Genomic DNA, 24,856 nt, shown 5'->3' on the forward strand with positions numbered 1-24,856 from the left:
TGTCACCCTGCCTATCTGTCCAATATGCACATACATGCAGACAGTGCACCTCCATGTTCCACAATGGACACCTGCACCACCTGTGGTGCCTTCACATGTGACTCACAACAGACATAACATGCTTGACAACATGCCCTGTATGGACAGATGACACTGACATCAGGGAATGCTCTTAGCTTGCTATCGAGGTAGGTGCAGGGTAAACCTGCTGCCCATTACCAGTTCCTGCCACAGGTGGCTAAGACTGGCACATCTGATGATAGTCTGTGTTCACAACATGTGCCAGACACCCCAGGTACAGTTCCACATGTCACTGTACATGCATGTGGGAGGTGTTTACATCTCAGACACCATCCATGTCATGGACTAAGGAACACATACATAGCAAGTGATGCACAGCATGGGCCACACAGAATAGTCACCCAGGTGACTGGATGGGGGATGCAATGCCCACCTGTGTGGGCAAATGTAGACAATACAGGCCTGAGCCACAATGCAGACCATTGTCATGTGGCCTGATGCAAAGGTATACCCATTGCCTACCCCTGTACAGCTGCCACCACACACCCATGCAGGCATGCACCCATGCATGTCAGAACTGGCACCCTGTGTGTTTGTGTGTGTGTGTGTTGTATGGTGTGTATGCCCACATCCACACTCACTACAACCCCCCAGGGCATACTGAAGCATGCTGTCTGATGTCTGACACCTCCACATACCCTGTGCCCATATGACCTCTGTATGACCCATGCGGTGCATGTGATACCTACACATTGATGTGTTGTGGCAATCTCACTAGTGACGGGTTGCACTCCTGGTCCTGCCAAGTGTGTCAATGTGTGTGTGTGTGTGTCCCTGTGGGAGTGCGCCTGTGTTGACGCTGGCACCTGTTCATGCAGACAGGCACATGTACATCACCTACCATATATCTACTCTATCCCTGTTGCAGATGTCACTCTCCAAAACATATATGTTCTGAGTGCTCCACAGCAGGTAACCCATGTGGAGCATCCAATAACTGCATTGAACTGTAATAGCATGACAGAGTCGTTGGGGGGTTTATACCCTGTGCTGGTAGGTGGGTGACACAAACATGCTTCAGTTTTACTCTCCCACCTCTCCCTGACATTCATTTGCCTCTGTTTGCCTCCCCACTCCCTCTCTGGTGGATGTGGAGACCTACACTTGCTTTGCTTAGGCAGCAGCATGTGTATTGCAAGTGATGGTCATGATGAGCTGATGGCCTTTGCAAGAATTGCAGCCCTCCCCTAGTTGATTGCATGTGGAACAGCTGTGGTAACATTCCCATAGCCAATTGCATGGAAACACACTCCAATACCTAGGAACATCATGGTGGTGTTGGCCCTTTTCAGGCACTGTGACCAGGAACTAGATCTGTTGTTTGGCAAACAGCATCTCAGCTAGATTGGGGATTTACCTCTAACAACATAGACTGTGGAAAGAGGCAAACACACAGGAGGGGGATCTGCCTGACCTGACTACAGACTGTAAGTGACACTATACTGCATTTGGATTAATGTTGGTTTAACAGTGTTTGTCTGGATATGCCTGTCGTACATGTCGCACTACCTGCAATGTCAGTTCCATGTATATAAGGAATCTGCATCTGCAGTGTCATCTGCAGGCTGGGCAGTGCTGTGCCTTTGGTTTCATGTGTTAGCCAAGGTGCATCCATCTGTGGAATGCAGAAGGTAGTGTGAGGATTGCAGTCTGTAGATGGTGAAGGCTGTGATAATTACTGACTTCATATCCCTCATAGGACATATGTTTCAACAAACCCCATTACAATGGTAAATTTACAAGGTTATCACAGCAACATGTCTATACTGGCCCTGTGTATGTGCTGTCAGCCACACCTCTGTCAACCTTTGTACATATGTTGTGCATGAAGTGGTGCACATATGCTGTACACCATAAATAGTGTCTTCATATCTGATAACAAGCCAGTGATATATCAGATTGCTACACATGTCATGTACAGTAGGGGTTATATTTCATGAAATAACCTGGATATTCTCTGGATGTTTCTACAGTACTGAGGTCTGTGTAGTGTTGGTGAATGTCGGCAGTGTGTGTATTGTTAATATGTACTTTAGCCTGTGTACAGACTGTGTAGATGTCATTGTTCTAGCACCCCTTCTATCTGATGTTGCATGCTGCCCCACTGTATGGTACCGTTATACCGTACATGTTTTTAGGGCCATCCACACACATGTCCCATACCACAGACAGCCATCAGACCAAACTGTGTAGCAACCCAGTATATGTAGGGTCATTATGTGAATGACACATATGAGGATGGTGTAGAACAGATAGTCCATATACTGTAATGTTATGCTAGCTTACCATATGTGGCTGTGGCTATGTTCACAATGGTTGTGGTTATGCACTTTCACATAGGTGTATCTTACCCTGTGCTGTGACATGGCTGTTGAGCCTGCTATATATGCAGGTAAATGTGCATTCCCCCATAGGAGATGTAGGCCAATGTTGAGCCAGTCTGCCTGTAGCCTGCACAGTGCATTGTTACATGCCTAGCAGCTTAGTGTACTTACCCAGTCAGATGTCATGTCCAGATACTTGCCAGATATACCACTGCCGATGCACCATAACAGTCATGTATGTCAGACAAAGCAGTGGGATGCTGTTCAGATGTATGTCACTAACTAGTGGATAGTATGTGGCCATGGCATCTCTGTACCTGTGGTTATTATGTGTCAGGACAGACAAGGGTGTATGAATTCATAACCTATGGGGGCAAATGCATACCAGTATGTACATGTTATACCCGTCTACATGGCTGTTAATATCCAAATTGACAGGCCTGGTCCACATGTCTTGCATGAAGGGGTTCTGTGTATACCCTTGGATTGACCAGAGTGTGTCAGACTGTCCACATATATTGGCCATATTGCAGCTGTAGTCCACAGGGGCATTACTGTGCTAGCAGTGGTACTGTACTTTGATGACCTTGGGATGTCTGTAAGTAGCCAATGGTGCACATGTTAACAGCAGATGTGGCTTCCCACACACACCATTTCTGTGAAGACAATCCTTATTACAGTAGCAATAGTCTACAAATATACCTGCACTACATACGTGACATCCCCTTGCACTGAGCGATTGGGACTATCGGGGCTGAGGTAGGGCTCCACTCCAAGTGCAGGACATATGGTGAACATATATGTATATGTACGTATACATATATCCATATAGATATATACACATATACATATCTTGCTTACTGTATGACAACAGTTTTACACATATGTGCCTATGTTCCGGCCTCTGTCCTCCACCTACATACCAGATTTTGCACATATGACATGCTGTCAAGGGTTGTTATGTAGTGGGCTGTGTGTATGTCATGTAGTCATTCCTGCAATCACTCCACTGTTGCTGTGTCCCCCACACATACTGGGGGGTTGGGGCCATATATGTGTAGGCTTCACCTACACAATACACATGTGCCCTAATGCACTTCACAGGCCAATGTATGTAACAGTGGTATATGGTCCAGTATTAGTGAATGTAGGGGGGTGTACCATGACTAACCTAGGCTGTTACAACATGTGTGGGTATCTGGAGTAAGCTGCCATAAGGTATCTGGATGTACATTACCATACAATCCACCTTGGGTAAATGCAGGCCTACTGCCTCCTGCCATACAGAATGTACTGTTTGTCTGTGTGATTGTGATGGTGTCAGGTATGCCTTGTTATGTAACAGATACATCCCATTGTGTCAACTGGGATCTGTACCCCCTAGGGATTGTGTACAGAGTGTAGATAGAGGCTGCTGACCTATACATCTGCATTACATACTGTTGATTGTCTGGTATGCTGTGGCCCAGTCTGTTATTACTATTGTACTACCTGAAGGCCTTGGCCTGGACAGCAACATATGTCAGCCTTTCCAGACTACTGTCTTAGTATAGCTATTTTATAGTTGCATTACACTGTTCATATGGATGCCAGTGTCTAAACAGCTATATGACATGGCATACACAACTGTAATAGTACACAAATAAAGCTTTCACATTCATTTAAGCATACCTTTGTGCGGTGTTATACCCTTTGATACCTCTGTGGGTACATGTTGCAGGCTAGGAATGTCATTCGTATGAGTGGCTCATACAGTCTCCAGTTGGCAAGGTGGTGACTGTAGGAATACTGGCTACTCCATATTGTGTGCACGTACTACATATCTATCTTACTGTACATATCTCTGTGTGCGTATGTGTAGTTACATATATATATATATATATATATATATATATATATATATATAGATGGATATATGTATGTATATATATATATATATATATATACACACACATATATATATATATATATATATATATATATATATATATATATATATATATATATACCTGTATCTGTATATATGTGTCTATGTATATGCATCCTAGGGATATGGATGGTCATGTCGTGTCTGGTCCTGGTTATGGGATCTGCAACACTTGATACTGTATTACAGGGGGGTCGTGCTTGGCTGGGGGGGGTATACCTATTCGTACCAGATGTATATTGTGTGGGGCCTTTCAATCCCATTAACGTTGCATGAGGACATATATGTTTTTATTTCCCCATTGATATCTACAGATGTATATCCGTATGTACCTATATATGTATGTATATATATATATATATATATATATATATATATATATATATATATATATATAGATATATATATATATAAATATATATATATATATATATATAGATATATAGATATATATATATATATATATATATATATATATATATATATATCTGCTGACATATCCCTGCCGTATATATTTAGACATGTAGATGTGGACATATATATCTATAGATGTAGGCATTTGCATATTTATATGTTCGTATATATATATATATATATATATATATATATATATATATATATATATATATACACATTGACGATTGGATGGGAGAAAGGAAATTCACCCCAGGGATCACGTCAGTCGCCCTGCTAGACAGGGGTCCAGGAAAGTAAATAATGTGGGAAGAAATAGCCAGGGAATTGTTATGGCTAGGCTTGTATAGGCCCTAGGGCTGATAGCCTAGTACCATCCTATGAACCTATGAACCTATATATATATATATATATATATATATATATATATATATATATATATATATATATATATATATACATATATCAGTATGGTGTACCTGTTTAGACATTCATATATTTATTCACACACATAAATCTACATGTTAGAATACATTCTCTGTACTGTTGAATGACTGGGCTTGATGATATGTTTGTGAATACATCAAGAATCTGTGTGTCTGAGATGGTTTAGTGGCAAATCGCTGTGGTGTGCAGGGTCCTGAGTTTGATCCTAGCAGATGCTGTTTATTTTGTTGCTAGGCAGAAAAAGGACCATTAGATACAGTGTGATTAAGGCACTTGTGAGCAGTTGTAAGTGGGTTTGCTTGGGTTTGCGCTATGGAAAGCACTGCTACGTTACGGTTACTGTTTCTTTTACTCAGTTAGCTCCTGAAATGCTTAACCTGTGCAGGCATTGCTTACACCCGTGCAAAAATGCTTAATCCCGCTTACTGCTGCTTAAAATTGCTTACTCCCACTTACTCCCGCACTAATTCCTTTAAAAGAAAAGAAAAAGGGGTTGATAGGAAAGTAGTGAAAAACGGGCACAAAGAGGGAAAGACAATAGCAAAAATAGCTAGGCATGTGCAGGAAGGGTATAGGTGTGAGCCATAGCTGCCCATTTCTTCTACAGCAACAGCTGTGCATATACACTAAATTTGCAGGTACATTTGGACTCTCAAACCCCTGGGAGAGGGGTGGGGACAACATATATTCATTGTGATGCCACTTAGACCAGATTACATCTGTCCAGTGCACATGTGTGCAAAATGGACAGCTATGAATGGGACGAGATTTTTTTGTGGTAACAGATTGCCCTTTTGTTTTCAGGTGAGAGTTGATTGTTGAGGAGGGGTAGTAGATAGATAGTAGAGTCTGAAGAAGTCCGGATACGATCCGGACAAAAAGCGCTTTACAGAGATAAGGATTTAACTGACCGTTTTTATTTGATTTTAACTTTGTTCGTGACAGTATAGGAATAAAATTGGTGGAAAACCTCAAATTCATTTGGGACTCTGTGCTTTTGTTGGACTTGCATTGTTGGAGTATTGTTTATTGGTGTTCGTTTGTTTAGCAGCACCGACGACCGACGTTTATGATGGACATTTCCACGCATAGCGACGAAACAGAGAAGGGTAATCTTACTCAGTTACTTGAATTAATGAATGAGTGGTTCGACCGCCTTACAGCTAAGTGGACTCAGTCATGAACTTTAATGGGAGCATAAGCATGAGTAGCATTGACCGGGCAGGACTTAATACACACCAGTCACAGAGACCACCGTCCTCCCAAATACAAACCGAACAACTTAGGGGAGAGTTTGAATACAGGGGAGGTGAATAGGACCTCTATCACCCCACAAGGTAATAACGATGAGAGGAGTGTCTCATCAGGTGTAAACAACATGCACGATATTGGATCTTGGCTGACAAACTCAACTTGGACAGTTTACAGGCAAGTAGGAACAATGATTTGGATAGTGCTGTGAACTGTTCTTTGGTGGAAAAGTTATGACTATTTGACAGTAAACTACTCAAAATAAAAAAGTTACAGCTTGAACTGAACTATTTTAACAGGTGCATTAAAGAAAAGATTGTACCAAAAGGATTGCGATACTGTTCATACCCTACAGGTTTAACCGAATGGTCTGAGTTCCACAAAGAACTCATTGAACTGTTTAATAACCAGGGTTTAGACTTGTTAAAGTGTATGATCAAACACTACCAGATTACAGTGAATGAATTGAATTTAGAAACTACATCTCTGGAGAACGAAATAAAATGGGGACTTAGTGTTTAATAGGTACCAATATGACTACAGTAGAATCTTCACTAGCATAGCACAACAATTAGAGACACTAAAGACTACTAAGATTAAAAAAACTACAGAGGGATTTGAAAGCTTATGCAGAAGGTTACACATACCCAAAACCACCGGGTTCACAAAACTATGTGAACAGGAATAGGAGGTAAGTACCCTCTGATTATAGACAGGAACAACTTGCAGCGTCAAACGTGAGAACGGGTACTCCGAGAAATGAGGAAGGACCCAATAGTATGGACTTTATAAATTAAGGTACAACACTTAGCAACATACAAAATGAAGACGGAGGTATGGAACACCAACACCAGGGTCCATGCCAATCGTACTCTTTTATGATCAAAATCAGTGGCATCCACAACATTTTCAAGAAAATCAAAAAAAACTACAGGGGGGGGGGGGACAATTGGAAGTCGAACACACAGTATCCCCCCAAGAAGAGATACAATACTCACAGCAACAACAAGAATTAGGCCCCACATTATACAAAGTTAAAACGAACAATGATGGAGATTTTAAAATTTTTAATTATACTGAATGCCACATTGATGAGACATTAGTCGAACTATTTGCAAAGGGTTTTACATTTGTTCCAACTAATAGGTGTAACCTTACTGAACTTCTTATTGACTTTAAACTTTTCATTCATAAGTTGAATTTAACTGTTTTAATGGGGAACTCATCATACAGTAATAGTGAATTAAGGATGACTAGTACATTTAATCCACCATGCAACCCGACTATTAGTATGTTTGAGAATTTGTGTGAACAAGAATTCAGACAGGTGGTACAAAATTACAACAAATCTAGGCACACTGAAAACATCACAATGGAAGAAAGACAATTATTAACACTGTTTAGGACCCTCCCAATCAGGTTTATGAAACTTGATAAAGATGGGGGTTTAGCAGTTATGTACAATGAAGAATACACAAAGAATACACAAGAATACACAAAGAAAATAACATCACTATTGGAAAAGGAAACATACGAGGAAGTGAGCTTAAAGCAGCTGAACAAGGCATATAATAGGATTAGGATGTATATTAGTGATTTATTTACAGGTGGTTTAACTGATATCCATTTGAACCACTACTTGACAATGTTGTCCCCTAAAATCCCACAATTATTTGGTATACCTAAAATCCATAAAAGCCTGTCTGACCCACCATTTAGAGCTTTAGTGGATGCCAGACAGTCGATCACATACCCCTGTGCGAAAGTAGTAGACTCAATTTTGAAAAAATATGCGGAAAAGGAAACACAGATATGTAAAGACTCTTGGTCCTTTTTGGAAGAAATTGAGTTATTAACATTTAATAGCAAATACAACTTTCTCACAGTTGATGTATGTTATTTGTATTCGCGTATACCATAAGATCTTGGTACAGAATGGGTCATTGACTTTATAAAAAGTAAGGGGGCAACAGAGAACGAAAGGTTACTAGTAGAACGACTGTTAGATATTATTTTGAAAAATAACCATGTATCGTTTAATAACAGATTGTTCCTACAGAAGATCGGAATAGCAATGGAATCCCCAGTAGGTGCCAGTTTTGCAAACTTAGTTATGGCCTACTGGGAAACAACCTTCATTTTGAAACGTCAGTGGGAAGAAAAAATCTTTCTTTATAAAAGATTTTTAGATGACATCTTTATCATTTTTAAAGGAGACAGTACCTTAGCAGAAGATTTAGTCACCTTTCTCAATTCAACTAGTTCCTTTTTAAAATTTACTAAAAACTTTCAGGAATACAAGATTAACTTTTTAGATGTGGAACTTAGTAAGAACATACAGGGAGGTAGATATACAGCAAGAATTTACAGGAAAAGTACATATTCAAACACATTTTTACATTTTACTAGTTCACATCCACATCATCAGAAGAAATCTGTGGTGAAAGGCCAGCTTGTACGTGCGGCTAGGATGGTAACCACAGATAGGGAATTTGAAGAGGAATGTACACTACTGTTTCAAATGTTCACACATAGGGGTTACCCCAGACAGTTTTTAACAGATATTTTTAACGAAGTGAAAATAAAAAGAAGAAATGGTATCTATAAAACTATTTTGAATAAAAGTCTAACAACAAGAGACGACATGCTAGTTAATAAAACAATTAATAATATTCAATGGCACGGACAGTTTAAGTTAAGAGAAGAAGAGGCTACAGACCCTAATAGTTTAAATAGGAATAAAAATTTTTCACTTGCATTTATTTTTACCTATTGTCCAGTGGCACTAGATATTCAGAAAACTGTGAGGAAATTTTGGTACTGTTTATCACTAGACAAGGACATCTTTAAGAAGACTGGTGAATACCCAATTATCACGTTTAAAAGAGGTTTCAACATGAAGAACCTTTTAGAAACCCAATGTAAAACTAGGAAAAATAACACGGGTACACATAAATGTGGAGCATGTAAATACTGTTGTTTTATAGATAGTTCTAATTCTTTTACAGTCAGGAACAAAACATTTTCAATCCATGATGTTTATAATTGTAATACACGATCAATAGTTTATTTGGCTCAATGCCAACAATGCCCATCATTTTATGTTGGTAAAACTGACTGTCGCTTAAGAGACAGAATATACGAACATATATATGTGATCAACAAGAGGAATAATGACAATGCCTTGGCTAGGCACTCTGACCAAAATGCTGGGCATATATTTAAGTTCAAGATCATATGTAAAATAGGTAATAACAACATAGGTGGAAAATACTTAAATGACAGCTATGTCAAGTTACTGCTAGAAAAAAGTGAATTGAACTGGCAGTTGCGTCTAGGAGCATGTACGGAGCCAGGATTGAATAAAACATGCTCAATAGCATGTGTACTGAAACTAAGGAGCCTATTTAGGTAAAGAAGTTTTAGTTATGACAAATAGACCTTGTAGTCTGTTATTTACATGGGTGATGTTGCGTTATGAGTTCCTTGTGAATGATAAACCTTGAGTGATATAGAAACAGTTGGGTATAGTTAGTAATAGTCCCCTTTATAAACTTTTGGGTTTTCCAATAAAATAGTAGAAAGACCTTAGATGATGATAGTTAGGAAAACTCGAGTGATATAAACAATATTACTGAGTTTGACTACTGGGTGACATTGGGTACACCCTTTACATATTTGGAAAGAGACACTCCTATGTACCAATGTGGTTGAACCACTGGGTCTACACTTTAACACAAACTCTGGTTCTTTTTCTCGTTGATAAGTTGATAAGGAATATAAAGCGTAATGAAAACAGGTTGGTAAATATAGATTTACCTGCTTAGTCAAGAGAACTTGACTATCCTAGACTAGGTGTTTAAAAGAAGTCCGATCTAGTACAGGTTTAAATTTCAGGATTAGTAAGCAGATGTACACTCATTTTTATAATGCAAACTATTTAACAGTGTGTGACAACTGATATTAAAAACAAGATTGACCTGTTTAAAGGTGAAGGGAGGCATATACATAAACATACATTGTATTCATTTGTGGCATTGGTCAAGAGAATAACTTGTATTTTAAGAAAGAGCCAATACGACTTTAAGTAGCTTGAAAGTCATTTGCTGAGTCCTGGTTGGTCAATGTATGAATAAGAGGTTATTTAAACTTTGTTTTAGAGTTGGTCTTTTGTCTGAAGAAGTCCGGATACGATCCAGACGAAAATTGCTTTACAGAGATAAGGATTTAACTGACCATTTTTATTTGTTTTTAACTTTGTTCATGACAGTATAGGAATAAAATTGGTGGAAAACATCAAATTTGTTTGGAACTCTGTGCTTTTGTTGAACTTGCATTGTTGGAGTATTGTTTATAGGGGTAGTAGATATATTTGGGGAGGTAAGATGGGTAGGTTAACAGACAAGACAATCAAGACGCATACAGGGCCAGTATATGACACATGTGGGGTTAAACACCTTGGACAGGGTGGGGGTGTTTGGAGGTTGCAAGCCAATGAGACCCCAACTGGAAACAGTGGGACTGAGGTCCACACCCATGGGCAGTCACCACTGCACCTTCACGGCCCCAAAGGTGGCTGTACTGGGGGCTGTGTAGGAGGTGCAGGCTCACCCTCTAATTGCGCAACTCAGCCCTCAAGCTGGTGTAGCCGGTCTCGATACTCCAGATCGAGCTACCTATGCACCACGGCCCAGACCTGTTGACAGGTTACAGGTTCCCCTCCGAGCCCGCTCGGAGGGGGGGTGAGCCACATCCCCTGCAGTGGTTCCACCCGAAGGTGGCGCAGGTCCCATGGAGATGGAGGTCGCAGGCTGGGCCCCAGATGTGCTGGTGCCCGGTGCCATGGCCTGTTGAGGTGGGACAGGTGGGTCCGCTGGGACCGGCCTTCCCATATGAGCTATGTTGTCACAGGTTTATGACAGATATGGGTTAGTAACAGTCAACAGCATTCAGGATTAGTTATAACAGCATGCATAGGTATTCCCATTAACCTAACACACCAGAAGTAACACAGTTGCAGAGCAAGCAGAACCCATGCATTTATGGAACAACAGTGGCCATTACAAGAGCATGCAGGTTTCATTGATGGCAACCGGCCACCAATATGGGTGTATTTTAACATGGCACATGCATAGAAACAAATGTGAATATTTATTAACCATTAGGACATATGTCCCAACAAAAGTTTGGAGTGTACACATACCACTCGAGGAGTGTCATTGGGTTATTTTGCACATATGGTAGGGGTGAGAGACAAACTTCAATTAACAATTAATATATCCTTGTAATTTTCACAAAATTCTTAGTCATTGCAGTGATCTTTCCCTTACATGTATTATTACACTACCCAATGACCTTATATTGTACACTGGTATGTTTATAGATTATTATATACGTGACCTGTGTCTTACATACAGGCGTGACAAGATGCAAGTGTTCATGCAACATATGTTGAGAATTGCTGTCATACACTTTGGGTGAGGTGATAGAATGACAGGTTTGTTTTCATATACATTCTATGACTATGTACATGTTTGACTATCAGTTATATGTCATTAACAGCTGCCTACATTTCTTGGATCATCACACTGATTTGTCAGGGGGACGGGGTACCAGGATGATGATATGGGCCATTTATCTGGACATGCTGGACAGATTGGAACAGTTGTGGGGTATGAATATGCATACAACTTTCAATTTGAACATTCTAGCAAATTCTGTACAGTTGGGTGTAATTATGCATACAGATTTCTATCTCAACATTGTAACAAAATCTGTACAGTTGTGGGGTATGATTATGCATACAACTTAGTAGCACTCGAAGGATTCAACTCCCTGCTGTGTGTGACAAAAATTATAGCTAACATCACAGTACACTGTGCTATCAGGGTATTGATGTAAAGCTTTCTACTGTTTTCTATCTAATTCTCCCTCACTTGTACAATATGACTGACTTCTTGGCACTTCCAACAGTGTTATGCAGGACTTCATACACATTTTATCTGCATACCACAGTGTGGGTGACACTGCTTAAAATACAACAGTACTATTTATAATATGCAACAGTTTGTCAACATATGACAGAAGAGTAAACAGAAGCAATCCAGGGGTCATACCTTTATTCACAGACTATTACACATTTATTTCTACTGGTACAACACTTTCTAAGGCTCTTATATTTATTTGTTATGACAGTACATGCAGACTAATTACTAACCTGCCTCACGATGCAGCCTTTGCAACCTAGCATCATGGGCTTCCTGGTTTGCAGCCCGCTCATCTGCAGCTGTCGGAGAAATACAGTGATATTTAGCCATATCTATCCATAGTCTACACAAGCTAGGCAATTCATAACTACTTAGTAGAATGAGTACTTACTCAGTACTGGGACATTAGCCATCTGCCGAGACTCCTGGGTCCACTGTTCCAGTACATCCCACCACCACCGCTTCAGTTCAGCATGGTGGTACCTGACCTGTTCAACAGTCTGTCGGATACCTGTGGCACTGGTGAGGTCATAGCCAAGACTGCCTCAGGCCTCAGTTTTAAACTATGAGCCCTGGTAATGGCCATGCAGTAGTCTCTCCTCATGGTGTTTTACCAGGAGCCATACCATGATTTTTGACTCCTGGATGCCCCAGCGCTATGCTCTAAAATGAGTGCCTTCACACACACCAGCCATTCTGCCTGCAGTAGGAAGCTACAACCAGTTATGGAACTTATTCCCACCTATGTGATTTAAATACAGCCAGTTACCTGCACTTTTCTTTGATTGGCCAGGTTTGAAAAGGCTAAGCTATGGGCACACCTGCTTACCTAAGGTTGGCAGTGCTTAAAGGGGTATACCGCTAAGCAGATTGGATTGGCTCCCCTACACATTGCTTACTCTTAGGAAGTTGAGCCATGCTGCAGTTAGCATTGCTTAACAGTTAATTAACACTATAATTGCCTTTTAGCAGTGATTTATTATTCACTACAGGTTCTATATGTGTCTGGTATTCATGATTCTACATTTCTACTACTTCTACACTTTATTACAATAACAACTCACATCTATGCTTACTGCAGTGCTCCAGTTCACATATTTATGTTATGTAGCAGGTTATACCACTTCACACTGTACCTAGATTCAGTTCACATGTTTGATTTGATTTGCCTGTGGTGAGGATTAGTTTGCTGATACCTCATTCATATCTATTGCTATGATGGCTTAGCGGTTTACTACTGTGACTATAGTGTACAGGTTCCTGAGTTTGAGCCTTGCAGAGGCAATTTATTTTGTTGCTGGGAAGAACATGGGCCATTGGGTACAGAGTGATTAAAGCACTTTAAAGCAGTTGTAAGTGGGTTTGCGCGGGTTTGCGTGACGGTAAGCACTGCTAACCTCCAGTTACAGTTTCTTACACTCAGTTAGCTTCTACTTTGCTTAATCTGTGTAGGCAATGCTTACTCCCACGCAAATACACTTAAACATGCTTACTAGTGCTTATATATGCTTACTACTGCTTATTTGTGCTTAAACCTGCTTACTAGTGCCTTATTCATTATGACACTGACACTTCACATGTGCATTTAATGCAGTACTCTGGTTCACATTTAAATGTTATTATCTAGGTTATACAGCAATAAGATGTAAAAATATGTTCATATACATATTTCACATGGAAAATGATATGTGATGCAGTGAGACTCAAACCAGAAATGCCTGTTCGTTAGGCGGATGCTCTAACTACTACACTATTGCTGTTCTGCTTCATTTGCATATATATTCCTTGTTATCCTCTTCAGCATTTTCAGCTGCTTTAACTGTGGCTAAGCAATGGGCACACCCATGCACCTACAGTTAGCTGTACTCTGGGTTTAAAAAATTAAAGGGGTTTCCTCTTTTTATTTGTATGTCCTGTTGCTGTTGTACACATGGGGGACTGTTGGGGACGATATGCGGACACCTATGAGTGGTCTCTTTCATTTCTTTACAGTTTCTGCTGTTCTACTTTGCAGGGACATGTTCATTCTGAGGGCTCTGCTCTCAGACACGCCCCCTGCACTCGTCCACTCTGCTTGTAGGATTTAAAGCTCAGGCAGCGCACCTTCATTAATATGCATGGCACGCTGGCGTCCTCCTTGTAAACTGCCGCTTCCATGCAGGACTAGATTAGTCCTGCACAGGAGATTAGTAAATCCGTGGGATTATCTTCTACAAGGAAATGCAGCAATTATGCACATGATATGAAATGTATAGCAGACATGTGAAACAGGAAATGCAGTTATTCTGCAGGCTCCATATTGAAATGTCAGGGCTCTTAATGCTGAGTACCAACATGCAAAAAAAACAAAATAACAAAAAAAAAGACAGAAAATGCAGAAAAGTATATATCAAACATTACTCTTCTCCCTAAACTTGCTTTTTGCAGGGGCCAAGCCCTCTCCTGCACCCCTCGATGTATGAGAGTTCCTTCACACTACATACTTATATCTATTTATATATCTATAGCTACATCTATCTATATATATATATATATCTATATCTATATATATATATATATATATATATATATATATATATATATATATATATATATATATATATATATATATATATATATATATATATATATATATACACATACACACACACACACACACACACACACACACACACACACACACACACACACACACACACACACCAAACCTAACATCACCATATCTCAAAGAAAACAGAATATTCTGAGAAATGGCCGTCTTGGACTTGGTCTATGCAAGTCCAATTTTTCAGCCATTTAGTCTCCATGTTTTTGTACTCACTCAAACAAGTCCTGACATTTGAAATGTCTACCTACTCTGCCATTTGACTGCAGGATCTGCGACTATACTTAGGCCAGGAAGCCATAAGAGTGCTTAGAATTTTCTGCTAGGGGGATAAGCAGTCAAGAGAAGGCTAACAATTACGCATCAGGTTAATGTAAACCTTGCTTTACAGCATTTGTGGTTTCCTTAGGCAAAAGATATGAACCAAAACAGTCAAAAAGAAAAAGACAGAATGAGAGTGAGAGAAGAGCAAAACCTGATGCTTGCTCAGATCTAATGCCTGCTTGTAATATGTTCTGAAAATTCAGCCACTTTATCTTAAGATTTAGTTATTATTCTAATCAGGAATAGCTAAGAAAAAATCTTGCTACAGTTAGATGAGTTTTTTTCTTGTAATTTATTTGTTTATAGGTTCATAGGTGTGTATTAGGCTAATGACCTCTAGGGCCTTTTTTAAACCCCACCATGCATCCCAAATCTATGACAAGTTCTGGTACCCTAGATAAGTGTAAAATGGGGCTGGATAGATGAAGCATTTAAAAGCAGGGGGCCTGGGAGATGAACCATTTGCAGGCTGCCTATGACCATTAGAGACTCAGGTACCAAACCCAGTATGAATTTCCTGTTCCCCATCCAATTGTCCAAGTTACACTTGAGTTGGCTTAGGAAGGACTTCTGCTCCACATGGATGGGGAGTCTGTTCCAGAGAAGGGGTAGTCTGTGGGACACATACCTATCTGTCCAGCGGGTGGTACTTATATCATCTTGGAAAGCATTAAAATGACAAACTTCCTAAAGTTTAAGACAAAAATATTTTCTAAGTTTCCTCTTATAACTAAATAAAAGCAATTAGTTTAAAATTGAAACACTTTAATATATGAAACAACAAAATGACCCAAATTCTGTAACAATGAGTTTTTGTTTTGGAAAAGTAGTAAAGTTTCAATCTTTGCAGTAGTTGTACATATAGTTTACCCTGCAAAATTTCATGTCTTCATAAAAAGTGTCCAAATTATGGCACTTGAGAAGGTGACAATCTTGGAAGAATATATAAAGTCACAGAAGGTACCTGAATGACAAAGGGTCCAAACAATGTAAGGTAGCAATTTTAACTACAATGTCAAATGTGCTGTCCCAATACACAAATCAATATTTATTAAATGAAGTCAGGATTCCACAATCTGCAATCTTCTTTGTCTCTGTACTCATATAAACAATCTGTATGGGATATCTTAATGTTTATAGCCCATTCAGTGTACATTCTTATCACTGTGTGCATTCTTTGATGAAATGCATATGGCATGATTTATCTGCACTGTATTTATTGTGATAACAGCCTTTGCATAATGAGCATCCACAATATCTGATTAAAGTCATGTAACTGGTAGATATATAGTAAACATTGATAAATACTCAAAGATGTTAATATTTTAGCTCTAGCTACGTATTCTGTATCAGGCTGAAGCTACTGAATTGCTATTTAACTTCCAATTTGGTTGCTGCATTTTGGAATTCTAGTATTACTAAGTTAAATAGAGAAAGCACTAACAACTCAGCATGTACTACAAATGATGCATATCTAATAGAATTACTCATTAAAACTCAATCGTGGTCAAACTGTGTTAAATCTAATGCAGTAGAGCACGTGAGCTACAGAATGAGTGGGCACAACTAATGTTACTATTAACTCATTCAGTCCAATGGAGGTCAGCAAGTTTGCACTGCAACTTCCAATGGGCGGAGCCTAAGCCTATTGACAGAATCAAATTATGTCCTCACATTTCAAACAAGGGGGTGGCTGTGGTGGTGCAGCAGTTAGCATTGTCACCTCACAGCTAGAAGCTCTCCAGTTCGATTCTTGGCTGGGGTTCCTTCTGTGCAGAGTCTGCATGTCCTCCATGCAGTCACATGTGTTTCCTCCAGTTGCTCCTACATTCCAAAGCCATGCAGTAGGTGGACTGGACACTCTAAATTGGCTGTAGGTGCGAGTGCATGGTACAGATGAACTACCATAGTAGGGCTACCCACCTGACAGTGTAAACCTTGGCTTCAGTTGAACTCCATATGCAAAATGGGTTGAGGATGGATGGATTTCAAACAAATGTTCATATCTTTGGAATCATAGTGGTTATGAAAGAAGTATAAATGGCATCAGCACAAACTATTTTTATTGTCATAGTATTCTTTAGGTTCTAGGTCTTAAGCAGAATTTTATAAGTCACAGTAAACACAGTAACTATTATATTTATAATATTTTGTAAATAAGTTACAATATGCCAGCAACCACTCAAGTTACACATATACTGTCAGATACATTTTAATCATCTAGCTGATAGCTTTCATATGAAGCTAAGGAGTTCTGTCTGCGTTACTTGGTTGTTGAGATATTTAGAAAAATGTGAAAATTATATATATATAATTTAATATCATAAAACAAATGTTAATATACCTTTACCTGCACTAGATAGAGGTCAAATATTAATGCAGTTGAGTTTGCCATTGTGCAAGCTTTAAGATTATTTTTTTTAAAACCATGTACATAGCATAGTTTTGGAATTATTGATGCAAATATGAACAAGAAATGATCAATGCCTAGAGGTATCAGAAGGAGTTAACTGCAGTTGCACCTGGAGGCATTATTTGGATGTAATATTTATATTCATGAAGTAGCTTTACTTTTGTGGAAATAGAAGTGATTTAAACTCCCCAAGCAAAATATGTTCAAAGTAAAATGTTCAAGTGTTCATGGGTCAGATTTAAGTATGGTTTGTTAGTCTAGGAGGGTTTCATTATATAAATGTTTATGATAGGGGAGAGAATCATTGAATTAATGGATCAGGTTATTGTCGTGAATCAAACACCAAGCAAGGCTTGTAGGTTTTCATATCAGAGGTGCATTGAATGGGTCTGGAATTAAAAAGTAGAATTGTTGGAAAACATAAAAATATTTGAATGATAACTTGGATGGCTCATTTCTTTGTAGAAATTGTTTTGGTTTGTTGCCCTCTCTCTTTATTTATAATATGTTTTCATACTTAGGTGGCCATTGTTGCGTTTCCCACTTCCAGAGTTTCCCAAAGCAACTCTAAGTGCTTACAGAGCCTCTGCAATCTAACATTCTGGAATGGTGCAGCAGAAGGGCACCTTCACTATAATTGTTCTTGTTGTCTTTCTTTTAGGTGATAACAATTCATCCTTTAGCAGATAAATTCAGCTATTGAGTACTAGGTAGTTACTGAAACTATAATATGATACATGATTGTTTTCAAGAGATATATTTCATTAACAGTACAAAACATAAAGCTAAATATAATTTACATAATTGGAATTTGTTTTTTTAATTTCTCCAAGTCTTTTGGGTTTCTAATACCATGAAGGGAATGGACTTCATTTCTAAGTCAAAGTACGATTAAAATTCATGAAATTAGAATTGTTTCAATCCTTGATGTTAGCTATTAAATTGCTATTCACAGCACCTGCAATGTGCACAGTAATGACTCCTTCTGCAATTCATATAGAGTTAAATGTATTTGTAACATACCCAAGTATGATTGTAAATTCCTTTTTATAAGACCTGCCACTCTTACTACTACCACTGGAACTGTCTGGGTATCCTTCTTCCACATTGCCTTGATTTCTGCCTGAAAATCCTGGTATTTTATGACTTTGTATGTCTCTGTACTTAAGTCACTGTAGTCACTGGGTGTAGCAATTTCAGTAATCAATGATACTTTTGTCTTCTTTTCATGAACTACTATATCTTGTTTTCTCGCATCTATTTTTTGAATTGTTGGTAGTGGGTGATCCCAAGTGATATAGAATTCATTATTTTCCATGATGCTTTGTGACTCATGTTTCCATTGTTTTTCAGCCACTTCAACACCATAATGTTTGCGCAATCCCCAAAGCAACAGTTTTGCCACATTATTATGCCTTTCAGTATACAATCATTCTGCCATTAGTATATCACAACCAGCTACAAGATGTGTGACTGTTTCCAATTCTGTTTTACAAAACCTGCATTTGTCTATATATCCCACATGTTCAATGGACATTGTAAACCAACACATATGTATCCCACTATCTTAGGCAGCCAATATTAACCTTTCATCTTTTGCTTTGAATTTGACTCTTCTTAACCATTCCTGCCTTTGATCTTGATCAACATGAGGCTGTTCTGGGAGTTTTCTATACTTGAAGCAACATTAATGCATTTTTCACATACCTTGCCCTCTCATCTGATCCTTCACCTTATATTCTTTCTTTTATTTTTTGGCACATTCAGTTGCTGCCTGATTTTTTTATCTATTTCTGGTTTGATTTCCATTCTTTCTTGACATTGATATGCTTGTGCTAGACTAAAAGAGAAGTCATCTTAGATTTATTCTCCTCATGTTTCAAAACTTTCACTATATTTGGGTCTTGTGAAGTCAGGAGATATGTATCCAGTCCCACTATTGCAGATCTATACATGTAATCACTTTCAAGGAGGCCCATACCTCCTTCAGAACAGGGAATATATAATCTTGGTATGAAATGATTTTTATAAATCATTTGATAAGCATGAAACATCCATCTTGTTTTCCTATCTAATCTTTTCAACACCTTTTGGGGCCAGTCAATAACTCCAAAACTGTTAGTTAGGACAATAAGAGCAAATTGGTTTATAGTTTGAATTTTGTTCCTAGATGTCAACTCTGTTTTCAGGATTAATTTAAGTCTTCTAAAATATTCCTTACTAAGTTTTATTTGCATTTGTTCATGTTTTATTGTTGATCCTTCATCATTTCCCAAATATCTATACACTCCCTCTTGCTCAAATTCTTTTATATTACATTCTTGTCCCAAACTGATGTTTTCTTGGTGCTGCAGCTTTTTTACTTTAAAGGTTGCATTTGCACATTTATCAAGACCAAATGACATTCTTATATCATCTGAAAAAGTTTTGACTACTTTCAGTTGTGCTTTCAGATCCTCATCTGATGAGCTATACAGTTTTAAATCATGGACAAAGAGAAGATGAGAGGTCTTTACACTTGCTTGCTTTTTGGGAGCCAAATTATAGCCATGACATAATCTGTTAAGCAGACAACTTAATCGGCTAAGGGCAAGACAAAAAAAGCTACGGTGACAGAGAGTCACCCTGCAATATCCCTCTTTGGATTTTTATCCCTGGAATAATAATTTGTCCTTTATCATGGCTTAACTACAAAGTGGTTTGCCACTTTTTCATGGTCTCTGTGATGAAGTTTATCAGTGTAGGGTGCATCTTATACATTTTAAGCACCTCTTTTAACCATGAATGTGGGATACTGTCAAATGCTTTTTTGCAGTCAGTCCAAGTCATACTTATTTCTTCCCTTTTTATAGTTCTCCTTTGTTCCATATGATTTTCTTTTATTGCCCTTTTGTTCTACTGCCATAATTGAGTTTTCTTCTAAATGACTATAAACTCTGTCGGCATCAGTTGCAGTGTATAGTTTATATGTCTTTGGAAGGCAAGTTATTGGTCTATAATTTTTAGGGTAGCTACGTAGGAGCATTCTTTTTCCTGTTGTTACCCAGGTTGGTGTCTGTTGAGGGTGTGCATATAAATAGTTCCTACTTATGGCTAAATCTTTGTGCAAAGATGTTAATACTTTTAACCATAAGTTACATACTGCACCTGGGCCTGGGGTTTTCCAATTAGAGGCTTTTCTTAACTTTGTTTCAATCTCTCTGGCTGTTACTTCATCCCATTTCATATTCTGCATCTTTGAACTACTTCTTTTTTCTTTAACTTCTTGGTGGTCTTTCAATTTATTTACCTTTTTTCCAATTCTCTATAAAACTTTTTTGGGACATCAATAAATTACTTATTTTTTACTTTTCATTTATATTTATCTATGTGTCTTCTAAGTTTTTCTGCCTATGCTGATATTTTAGTTTATTATTTGTTATAGTGCATGCTAAATCCTTATCCATTATAATACAGTGCATTGCTTTTATCACATCTATCTTTTTGAGTATTTTTGTTGATCTGTTCCCTCTTCCATACCCTTCTAACAGTGACACTTCTTGTCTAAATTGCTTTATAGTTTTCTATATTCAGTACTTCCATGGTATTCAATTTCTTCCTTTCCCTTACTACCCTGTGTACTTGTGGTAAAATTTTATCTGTTATTAATTTATCTGCACAGTAATATATCTTGTTTACTTCTGTTCTATTGCATGGATCTCTATGCACATTCCTGATTACTGTGTTCATTTGTTTTATCAAACTTCCAACTTTTTGGGTTTTATTGGCCTTCTGCAGTCTATTTCTTTCATTAATCTTAATATATCTATCTCTATTAAACCAAGCAACTTTTCTCTTAGCTTATTTTCTTCTAAACTGAGGGCACATTTTTTTTCTCCATTTTTGCGGGCATTCTATAGAAAGTTCTATAGCATCTTCCTGTGCCACATTCTCTTCAATTTCATCTTATGACATCCATTGCTCTGTCTGATGGGAACTCACTAGCCTATCACTCCTCACCATTGACTGCATTAGAGTTGCCACAGTTTCCCATTCCTTCCCTTGCTTTCCATCTTCAAATGAACATTTATACTGGTTTCCTGTGGAAGGCTCCAAAATTTCTTCATATGGCAACTGACCAGTTGCTTCCCATTCCACAGCTTCCTACTTAATTTGGATGTTTTATTGCTCTGTCCTACCGTGGTGCTTTCTGAGTTAGATTTTCTACACTGAATTCATCACTTTGCAGGTACTCTATATCATTGGTTTCTATTTCATTAACTTCTACTTTACTAATCTTCTTTTCTACATTCCCTCTTTGTGATTTTTTTTTATTGTGAAATTTTCCATATCTGGATGCCTTTGCCTGTATTTCTCTTCAAATTTCTTTGGAGCTGCCTTTTTTGTATTAATTAATTTGGCTTTCGACTTTGCATAAATATTGCACCATATCAAATTCTCTTTCTTTTTTCATGTCCATATATCTTTTCTATACATTTCATATATCTTTAGGTTTTGTTGTTTATATTTTTGCATTTCCTCAGATGCTTCTTTTTCCAAACAGATTAAAGTTTCTTGGTCTATATAATGTTTTTCAGAAATCTGTTGTATTAATGAATAACATTTTTATTTGAAGCTTCTGACAGTTTTTCTTGTGGAAGTATTTTTTTTTCCTCCAGTTTCTCTCTTAATCTTTTTGTATATCTTGTGTCTGGAAATTCTGGGCTTTTTCCATTATAATAACAATACATCATTTCTTTCTTTTCCTCAAGAGTCCATTTTTATGGATCTCTTTGGCCTATAAGTTTTTGTGATTTTTGTGGGCTGCTACTTCCTTCTACAACAGGGTGGCCATCCTCTCCCTTGGCCTGGCCTGACCCCATTGTAGGAATGCTTCTGCATTTTGAGGATTCTACAGTGTTGCTTTTTCCAGTCCTGGCACAGGTGCTCCTACCAAGATTGGGCACTTTTTTATCCTGGGTCTTGTACAACCAGCTATCTATTTTTAAATTTTTGACCTACTTCTGTCCATGATATATGCTATATAAAGTACAGTCTTGGTGAGATATTGTGAAAAACAGGGTCCACCTCATTTTGGTACTCACCAGGAGTTGAGGATGAATTCAGTTTCAGCAAATAATTCTCTCCTTTGATTGCTGAATTATCATCTCTCCATTTGGACCTATGGAAACATTGTGGTAACACTAGTTGGTAAGCAGGGCTTAGTTTATTTTCTGCAACTGAGTTAGTAGAACATCTGCTGACACTCCTTCCTTGAGTCTTTGAATTGGTGTTTAGAATCAAGTCATGGCTTTATCCTTCTCTCCCCTGTCTATTAATCAAGTCCTTTAGAGAATATGTGGGTATTACACATAAAATATAATGACATTACATACAGTTACAGACTTATTTTACTGTAGGAAGGTATATTCTTTCTCATTTCTTATTCACAGTGCTTGTGTTATTAGTAATAAAGTGCACAAAATTGTCACTAATTAATTATTATATCTGATTTTGCTGCTTGTGTCTTAGACTCTTTCAGAAATTGTGTCTGGTTTTAGATCTAAGATTTATACAAAGGTTGACTTGTTTTCTGTCATTCACAACAGATAAACAATCTATTTGATGAAGTCTGTGTTACTCAGGCTCACCCCTGATAATGATTAATAGGTTAAAGGGGATCGTAAGTGAAACATTACTACTGCCATAAACTTTACCTATCATCAGTCTTGCCAGTGAGTGCAGCCCTACCTCCTAAACTGTAATACATGAAGTTTGTTTGTTCCCCTCCTGTTGTTTTGGTGAGAATCATGGTCAATGGCCAAGCGTTTCTCAAGGACTGCATAGCTTATTTATAAAGTCCACCTTATTATTATATTAACTGATTTTTTCCTTGTCTCCTTTATAGAGGACTTATCACTACAAACTTTGAGAGACACATGGCAAAGGTTAACACTTGAAGCCTTTTTCAGCATTCGAAAACATGTACAGTCAAGAAAGAAGTCTACTTCATTAAATGAGTCTTCAACCAAATTTGCAGATGAGTCTTCAACAGTGATGACCCCCAGCCAAAACACCCAGACAATGGACGTGGAGAGATGCTCATAATTCTGCTGACATTTCAGCAGCAGCTCTTGAAGTCACACTAGAAAATCAAGGTAATTCTGAAGTTGTGGAAGCAGGGATCCCTGTGTCAGGAAGAGAGCAAACAGCAGATGATTATTTAGAAGAATCTTTAGTTTCCTTGCTTGAAAAGGATCCAGCTAGGATTTTTTTATTTGGAATTAGAAATGAACTTTGGATTCACACTTCCCAGATCTGCCAATAAACTGACAGAGATCCAGGACTCCTGTCCCAGACATTCTTCAGGTTCTGTGCAGATCCCAAATGCCGTTTTACTGTTTGCTGTGAATTCTAGAAAAAAATGACCTTGATCTTAATGTCACCCACTGTCTGTCTCATTTGCTCCTTGATAGGTCTGTAAGATTTGCTCTTCCAGGTTTCCACTACATATCACATGTGCCACTGAACATTATAGCGAAAGCCATACATGGAGACTTCATAGATTTATTTTTATTTAATTGACTTGGATGACATTCTGAGATCTGTTCACTGCCCCTTCCACACTTGAAAAGAAAATATCTGCCAGAACAATAATTAGTAGCTGGAAAAGTGGGTTTTGGGCTTTTTAGTTTACATACGGACAAAGAGGTTGGCAAAGAAGAAGTGGGATTGTCAGAAAGATGAAGAAAGTAGACAGGAGTATAAGAAGATGAGGTGCATGGCAAAGAGAGAGGTGGCGAAGGCTAAGGATAAGGCATATGAAGAGTTGTATGAAAGGTTGGACACTAAGGAGGGAGAAAAGGACCTGTACTGATTGGCTAGACAGAGGGACCAAGCTAGGAAAGATGTGCAGCAGGTAAAGGTGATAAAGGATAATGAGGAAAACATACTCACAAGTGAGGAGAGTATGTTGAGCAGATGGGAAGAGTACTTTGAGGGGTTGATGAATGAAGAGAATGAGAGGGAAAGAAGGTTGGATGATGTAGGGATAGTGAATCATGAAGTACAATGGATTAGCAAGGAGGAAGTAAGGATAGCTAT

Source organism: Protopterus annectens, chromosome 10.part0 (assembly GCF_019279795.1).
Source record: "Protopterus annectens isolate FY-2018-M chromosome 10.part0, PAN1.0, whole genome shotgun sequence".
In the NCBI taxonomy this organism is placed as follows: domain Eukaryota; kingdom Metazoa; phylum Chordata; order Ceratodontiformes; family Protopteridae; genus Protopterus; species Protopterus annectens.